This window comes from Triticum dicoccoides, chromosome 4A, assembly GCF_002162155.2.
Source record: "Triticum dicoccoides isolate Atlit2015 ecotype Zavitan chromosome 4A, WEW_v2.0, whole genome shotgun sequence".
In the NCBI taxonomy this organism is placed as follows: Eukaryota; Viridiplantae; Streptophyta; class Magnoliopsida; order Poales; family Poaceae; genus Triticum; species Triticum dicoccoides.
Window position 1 is genome coordinate 658,435,287 of NC_041386.1, and position 7,918 is coordinate 658,443,204.

Genomic DNA, 7,918 nt, shown 5'->3' on the forward strand with positions numbered 1-7,918 from the left:
CCCCATGCACGGCAGTATTGGCAAGATGATACAGGCAACGAGTATATGGGGGATAAAATTGTTGCTCTGCTGATCCAAGGGAGCACGAACATACATATTGCCACTGTCCTACATGGCTACATGTACTGCACATCTGCTGCACGTTTTATTTCTTTTTCAAGAATTGTGTTTCTTCTTCAAGAAACAATGAGAGGATTTCACATATCTTTTTACCTCAGTTGTGCTCGAGTGATTAAGGATTGGGGGTATCTAGAGTTATCGCAGCAATTGGATTAGTGACTATTGAATACTACTGGTCGGCGGCAGCAGAACTTGGCCGGTGGCAGCGGCAAAGTTCTGTGTAGATCCCGGGGCGGCGGCCTGATGACCCACAAGTATAGGGGATCTATCGTAGTCCTTTCGATAAGTATGAGTGTCAAACCCAACGAGGAGCAGAAGGAAATGACAAGCGGTTTTCAGTAAGGTATTCTCTGCAAGCACTGAAATTGTAGGTAACAGATAGTTTTGTGATAAGATAATTTGTAACTAGTAACAAGCGATGAAAGTAAATAAAATGTAGCAAGGTGACCCAATCCTTTTTGTAGCAAAGGACAAGCCTGGACAATTTCTTATAATGAGAAAAGCACTGCCGAGGACACATGGGAACTATCGTCAAGCTAGTTTTCATCATGCTCATATGATTCGTGTTCGGTACTTTGATAATTTGATATGTGGGTGGACCGGTGCTTGGGTACTGCCTTTTCTTGGACAAGCATCCCACTTATGATTAACCCCTATTGCAAGCATCCGCAACTACAAAAAAAGTATTAAGGTAAACCTAACAATAGCATGAAACTAGTGGATCCAAATCAGCCCCTTACGAAGCAACGCATAAACTAGGTTTTAAGCTTCTGTCACTCTATCAACCCATCATCTACTTATTACTTCTCAATGCCTTCCACTAGGCCCAAATAATGGTGAAGTGTGATGTGTTGGAAATATGCCCTAGAGGCAATAATAAAAGGATTATTATTATATTTCCTTGTTCGTGATAATTGTCTTTTATTCATGCTATAATTGTATTATCCGGAAATCGTAATACACGTGTGAATACATAGACCACAATATGTCCCTAGTGAGCCTCTAGTTGACTAGCTCGTTGATCAACAGATAGTCATGGTTTCCTGACTATGGACATTGGATGTCATTGATAACGGGATCACATCATTAGGAGAATGATGTGATGGACAAGACCCAATCCTAAGCATATCACAAGATCGTGTAGTTCGTTTTGCTAGAGTTTTTTTAATGTCAAGTATCTTTTCCTTAGACCATGAGATCATGTAACTCCCGGATACCGTAGGAGTGCTTTGGGTGTACCAAACATCACAACTTAACTGGGTAACTATAAAGGTGCACTACAGGTATCTCCGAAAGTGTCTGTTGGGTTGACACGGATCGAGACTGGGATTTGTCACTCCGTATGACGGAGAGGTATCTCTGGGCCCACTCCGTAATGCATCATTATAATGAGCTCAAGGTGACCAAGTGTCTGGTCACGGGATCATGCATTACGGTACGAGTAAAGTGACTTGCCGGTAACGAGATTGAACGAGGTATTGGGATACCGACGATCGAATCTCGGGCAAGTAAAATACCGATTGACAAAGGGAATTGTATACGGGGTTGCTTGAATCCTCGACATCGTGGTTCATCCGATGAGATCATCGGGGAGCATGTGGGAGCCAACATGGGTATCCAGATCCCGCTGTTGGTTATTGACCGGAGAGCCGTCTCGGTCACGTCTACGTGTCTCCCGAACCCGTAGGGTCTACACACTAGGGTTGTAGAGATATGAGTATGCAGCAAACCGAAAGTTGTTCGGAGTCCAGGATGAGATCCCGGATGTCACGAGGAGTTCTGGAATGGTCCGGAGGTAAAGAATTATATATAGGAAGTGCAGTTTTGTCCATCGGGAGAGTTTCGGGGGTCACCGGTATTGTACCGGGACCACCGGAAGGGTCCCGGGGACCACCGGGTGGGGCCACCTATCCTGGAGGGCCCCGTGGGCTGAAGTGGGGAGGGGACCAGCCCCTGGTGGGCTGGTGCGCCCCTCTTGGGCCCCCCTGCGCCTAGGGTTGGAAACCCTAGGGTGGGGGCGCCTCCACTTGCCTTGGGGGGGACTCCACCCCCCTGGCCGCCGCCCCCCTTGGGAGATCCCATCTCCAGGGCCGGCGCCCCCCCAGGGGGCCTATATAAAGGAGGGGGAGGGAGGGCAGCCGCACCCTGAAGTCTTGGCGCCTCCCTCTCCCCTGCTACACCTCTCCCTCTCGTAGAAGCTCGGCGAAGCTCTGCCGGAACCCTGCTGCATCCACTACCACGCCATCGTGCTGCTGGATCTTCATCAACCTCTCCTTCCCCCTTGCTGGATCAAGAAGGAGGAGACGTCACGCTGACCGTACGTGTGTTGAACGCGGAGGTGCCGTCCGTTCGGCGCTAGGATCTCCGGTGATTTGGATCACGACAAGTACGACTCCATCAACCCCGTTCTCTTGAACGCTTCCACTCGCGATCTACAAGGGTATGTGGATGCACTACCCTCTCTCATTGCTAGATGAACTCATAGTTGGATCTTGGTGAACGTAGGAATTTTTTTATTTTATGCAACGTTCCCCAACAGTGGCATCATGATCTAGGTCTATGCATAGTTCTCTATTGCACGAGTAGAACACAAATCTGTTTTGGGCGTAGATGTTGTCAACTTTCTTGCCGCTACTAGTCTTATTTTGCTTCAGCGGTATTGTGGGATGAAGCGGCCCGGACCAACCTTACACGTACGCTTATGTGAGACAGGTTCCACCGACTGACATGCACTAGTTGCATAAGGTGGCCAGCGGGTGTCTGTCTCTCCCACTTTAGTTGGAGCGGATTCGATGAAAAGGGTCCTTATGAAGGATAAATAGAAGTTGGAAAATCACGTTGTGGTTATTCGTAGGTAAGAAAACGTTCTTGCTAGAACCCTATTGCAGCCACGTAAAAGATGCAACAACAATCAGAGGACGTCTAACTTGTTTTTGCAGCAATTGCCTTGTGATGTGATATGCCAAAAGTTGTGATGAATGATGAATGATATATTGTGATGTATGAGATCATGTTCTTGTAATAGGAATCACGACTTGCATGTCGATGAGTATGACAACCGGCAGGAGCCATAGGAGTTGTCTTAATTATTGTATGACCTACGTCTCAATGATTTAACGCCATGTAATCACTTTACTTTATTGCTAAACCGTTAGCCATAGTAGTAGAAGTAATAGTTGGCGCACAACTTCATGGAGACACGATGATGGAGATCATGATGATGGAGATCATGGTGTCATGCCGGTGACGAAGATGATCATGGAGCCCCAAAGATGGAGATCAAAGGAGCTATATGATATTGGCCATATCATGTCACTACTATATAATTGCATGTGATGTTTATTATGTTTATGCATCTTGTTTACTTAGAACGACCGTAGTAAATAAGATGATCCCTTATAATAATTTCAAGAAAGTGTTCTCCCTAACTGTGCGCCGTTGCTAAAGTTCGTCGTTTCGAAGCACCACGTGATGATCGGGTGTGATAGATTCCTACGTTCACATACAACGGGTGTAAGACAGTTTTACACATGCAAAACACTTAGGTTAACTTGACGAGCCTAGCATGTACAGACATGGCCTCGGAACACAGAGACCGAAAGGTCGAACATGAGTCGTATGGAAGATACGATCAACATGGAGATGTTCACCGATGATGACTAGTCCGTCTCACGTGATGATCGGACACGGCCTAGTCGACTCGGATCGTGTAACACTTAGATGACTAGAGGGATGTCTAATCTGAGTGGGAGTTCATTAAATAATTTGATTAGATGAACTTAATTATCATGAACTTAGTCTAAAATCTTTGCAAAATATGTCTTGTAGATCAAATGGCCAACGCTCATGTCAACATGAACTTCAACGCGTTCCTAGAGAAAACCAAGCTGAAAGATGATGGCAGCAACTATACGGACTGGGTCCGGAACCTGAGGATCATCCTCATAGCTGCCAAGAAAGCATATGTCCTAGAAGGACCGCTAGGTGAAGCACCCATCCCAGAGAACCAAGACGTTATGAACGCTTGGCAGTCACGTGCTGATGATTACTCCCTCGTTCAGTGCGGCATGCTTTACAACTTAGAACCGAGGATCCAAAAGCGTTTTGAGCAACACGGAGCATATGAGATGTTCGAGGAGCTGAAAATGGTTTTCCAAGCTCAGTCCGGGTCGAGAGATATGAAGTCTCCGACAAGTTCTAAAGTTGTAAGATGGAGGAAAATAGTTCCGTCAGTGAGCACATACTCAAAATATCTGGGTTGCACAACCGCCTGTCCCAGCTGGACATTAACCTCCCGGACGAGGCGGTCATTGAAAGAATCCTTCAGTCGCTCCCACCGAGCTACAAGAGCTTTTTGATGAACTACAATATGCAGGGGATGGTGAAAACTATTCCTGAAGTATTTTCAATGCTGAAGTCGGCAGAAGTAGAAATCAAGAAAGAACATCAAGTGTTGATGGTCAATAAAACCACCAAGTTCAAGAAGGGCAAGGGTAAGAATAACTTCAAGAAGGACAGCAAGGATTTTGCCGCACCCGGTAAGCTAGTTGCCGGGAAGAAGTCAAAGAATGGGCCCAAGCCTGAGACTGAGTGCTTTTATTGCAAAGGGAAGGGTCACTGGAAGCGGAACTGCCCCAAATACTTAGCAGACAAGAAGGCCGGCAACACTAAAGGTATATTTGATATACATGTAATTGATGTGTACCTTACAAGTACTCGTAGTAACTCCTGGGTATTTGATACCGGTGTCGTTGCTCATATTTGTAACTCACAGCAGGAGCTGCGGAATAAGCGGAGACTAGCGAAGGACGAGGTGATGATGCGCGTCGGGAATGGTTCCAAGGTCGATGTGATCGCCGTCGGCACACTACCTCTACATTTACCTACGAGATTAGTTTTAAACCTCAATAATTGTTATTTAGTGTCAAGTTTGAGCATGAACATTGTATCTGGATCTCGTTTAATACGAGATGGCTACTCATTTAAATCCGAGAATAATGATTGTTCTATTTATATGAGAGATATGTTTTATGGTCATGCCACGATGGTCAATGGTTTATTCTTAATGAATCTCGAACGTAATGTTACACATATTCATAGTGTGAATAACAAAAGATGTAAAGTTGATAACGATAGTCCCACATACTTGTGGCACTGCCGCCTTGGTCACATTGGTGTCAAGCGCATGAAGAAGCTCCATGCTGATGGACTTTTAGAGTCTCTCGATTATGAATCATTTGACACATCTGAACCATGCCTCATGGGCAAAATGACCAAGACTCCGTTCTCCAGAACAATGGAGCGAGCAGCCAACTTATTGGAAATCATACATACCGATGTAGTCCGATGTAGAGATATGAGTATGCAGCAAACCGAAAGTTGTTCGAAGTCCCGGATGAGATCCCGGACGTCACGAGGAGTCCCGGAATGGTCCGGAGGTAAAGAATTATATATAGGAAGTGCAGTTTCGGCCATCGGGAGAGTTTCGGGGGTCACCGGTATTGTACCGGGACCACCGGAAGGGTCCCGGGGGTCCACCAGGTGGGGCCACCTATCCCGGAGGGCCCCGTGGGCTGAAGTGGGGAGGGGACCAGCCCCTGATGGGTAGGTGCGCCCCCCTTGGGCCCCCCTGCGCCTAGGGTTGGAAACCCTAGGGTGGGGGGGAGCCTCTACTTGCCTTGGGGGGCACTCCACCCCCTGGCCGCCGCCCCCTTGGGAGATCCCATCTCCAGGGTCGGCGTCCCCCCAGGGGCCTATATAAAGGGGGGGGGGGAGGGCAGCCGCACCCTGAAGTCTTGGCGCCTCCCTCTCCCCTGCTACACCTCTCCCTCTCGCAGAAGCTCGACGAAGCTCTGCTGGAACCCTGCTGCATCCACCACCACGCTGTCGTGCTGCTGGATCTTCATCAACCTCTCCTTCCCCCTTGCTGGATCAAGAAGGAGGAAACGTCACGCTGACCGTACGTGTGTTGAACGCAGAGGTGCCGTCCGTTCGGCGCTAGGATCTCCGGTGATTTGGATCACGACGAGTACGACTCCATCAACCCCATTCTCTTCAACGCTTCCGCTCGTGATCTACAAGGGTATGTAGATGCACTCCCCTCTCTCATTGCTAGATGAACTCATAGATGGATCTTGGTGAACGTAGGAATTTTTTATTTTATGCAACGTTCCCCAACATCATGTAGTCGACGTTCACATAACACCACTAGAGGAGAGACAACATACATCTCATCAAAATATCGAACGAATACCAAATGCACATGACTACTGATAGCAAGACTTCACCCATGTCCTTTGGAACAAACGTCACTACTCACAAAGCATATTCGTGTTCATAATTAGAGGAGTATTAATATGCATTAAGGATCTGAACATCTGATCTTCCACCAAGTAAACCAATTAGCATCAACTACAAGGAGTAATGAACACTACTAGCAACCCACAAGTACCAATTTGTGGTTTTGATACAAGATTAGACACTAGTAGAAAAGGGGCCAATGCTCCAGGCCGGTCCAGCCCATTAGTCCCGGTTCAAACCAGAACCGGGACCAATGGGGGCATTGGACCCGGTTCGTGAGCCCCGGGGGCCGGCCGGGCCACGTGGGCCATTGGTCCCGGTTCGTCTGGACCTTTTGGTCCCGGTTGGAGGGACGAACCGGGACCAATGATCCTCGCTCCTGGCCCACCACCATTGGTCCCGGTTGGTGGCATGAACCTGTACCAAAGGCTGCCCTTTAGTCTCGGTTCATGCCACCAACCGGTACTAAAGGGTTGGTCTTCGTTGCGGTCACAGTTTAGTCCCACCTCGCCAACCTAAGGGGAATTAGACCGGTTTATAATCCCCTCCCTCTCTGCCTTATTGAGCTCCTCTCAAAATGAAAATAGATGCCCTTATACAGGGAATTTAACATAAATTCATACTGAATTTCTCTGAAGTTAGTAGAAATTTATTATGAATTTAGGTTGAATTTTCTCTATAAGCGCATCTATGCTCATTTCTGAGTAGTTTTTTATATAGTTTTTTTTCTTTTCTGCTATATTTATTTTTTTCTTTTTATTTTTGAGTTGTAATAAGTCATTAAAAATAAGCATCTATGCTCATTTTTTAGTAAAGTTAATCACAACTATTTTTTCTTCTATTTATTTTTGAATTGTAATAAGTCATTAAAAATAAGCATCTATGCTCATTTTTTAGTAAAGTTAATCACAACAATTTTTGCTTCTATTTATTTCTGAGTAGTTTTTTATATAGTTTTTTTTCTTTTCTGCTATATTTATTTTTTTATTTTTATTTCTGAGTTGTAATAAGTCATTAAAAATAAAAAAGAGGCGCAATGCTCGTTAATTTGCTTCAAGCCTTTCGGAATAGTGTCAACTGCACTGCACATAGCTCTACGCAGTCTACCCTATTCCTCAAGGCTTGAAGCTAACCAACGTGCAGGTGAGCATTGAGCCTCTTCTTCATCGTCTCTGCACTGAGGGCTTATAGACAGCTGCGAGTGCCTCTCGCTTGGCGAGATGGGACTAAAAAAACAGCTGCACAAATAATCAACTAAAAAACAGCTGCAGAAAATAAAAAATTAGACGGGTCCATTGGTCCCGGTTTGTGGCAACAACCGATACCAATGCCACTCTTTGGTACCGGTTGGTGGCACCAACCGGGACCAATGCCCCTCTTTTGTCCCGGTTGGAGCCAACAACCGGGACCAAAGGTCTTTGTTTCCCGTCCTTTGGATTGCCAAAAAGAGGCCTTTGGTCCCGGTTGGTGGCTCAAACCGGGACAAACGAGGGGCATT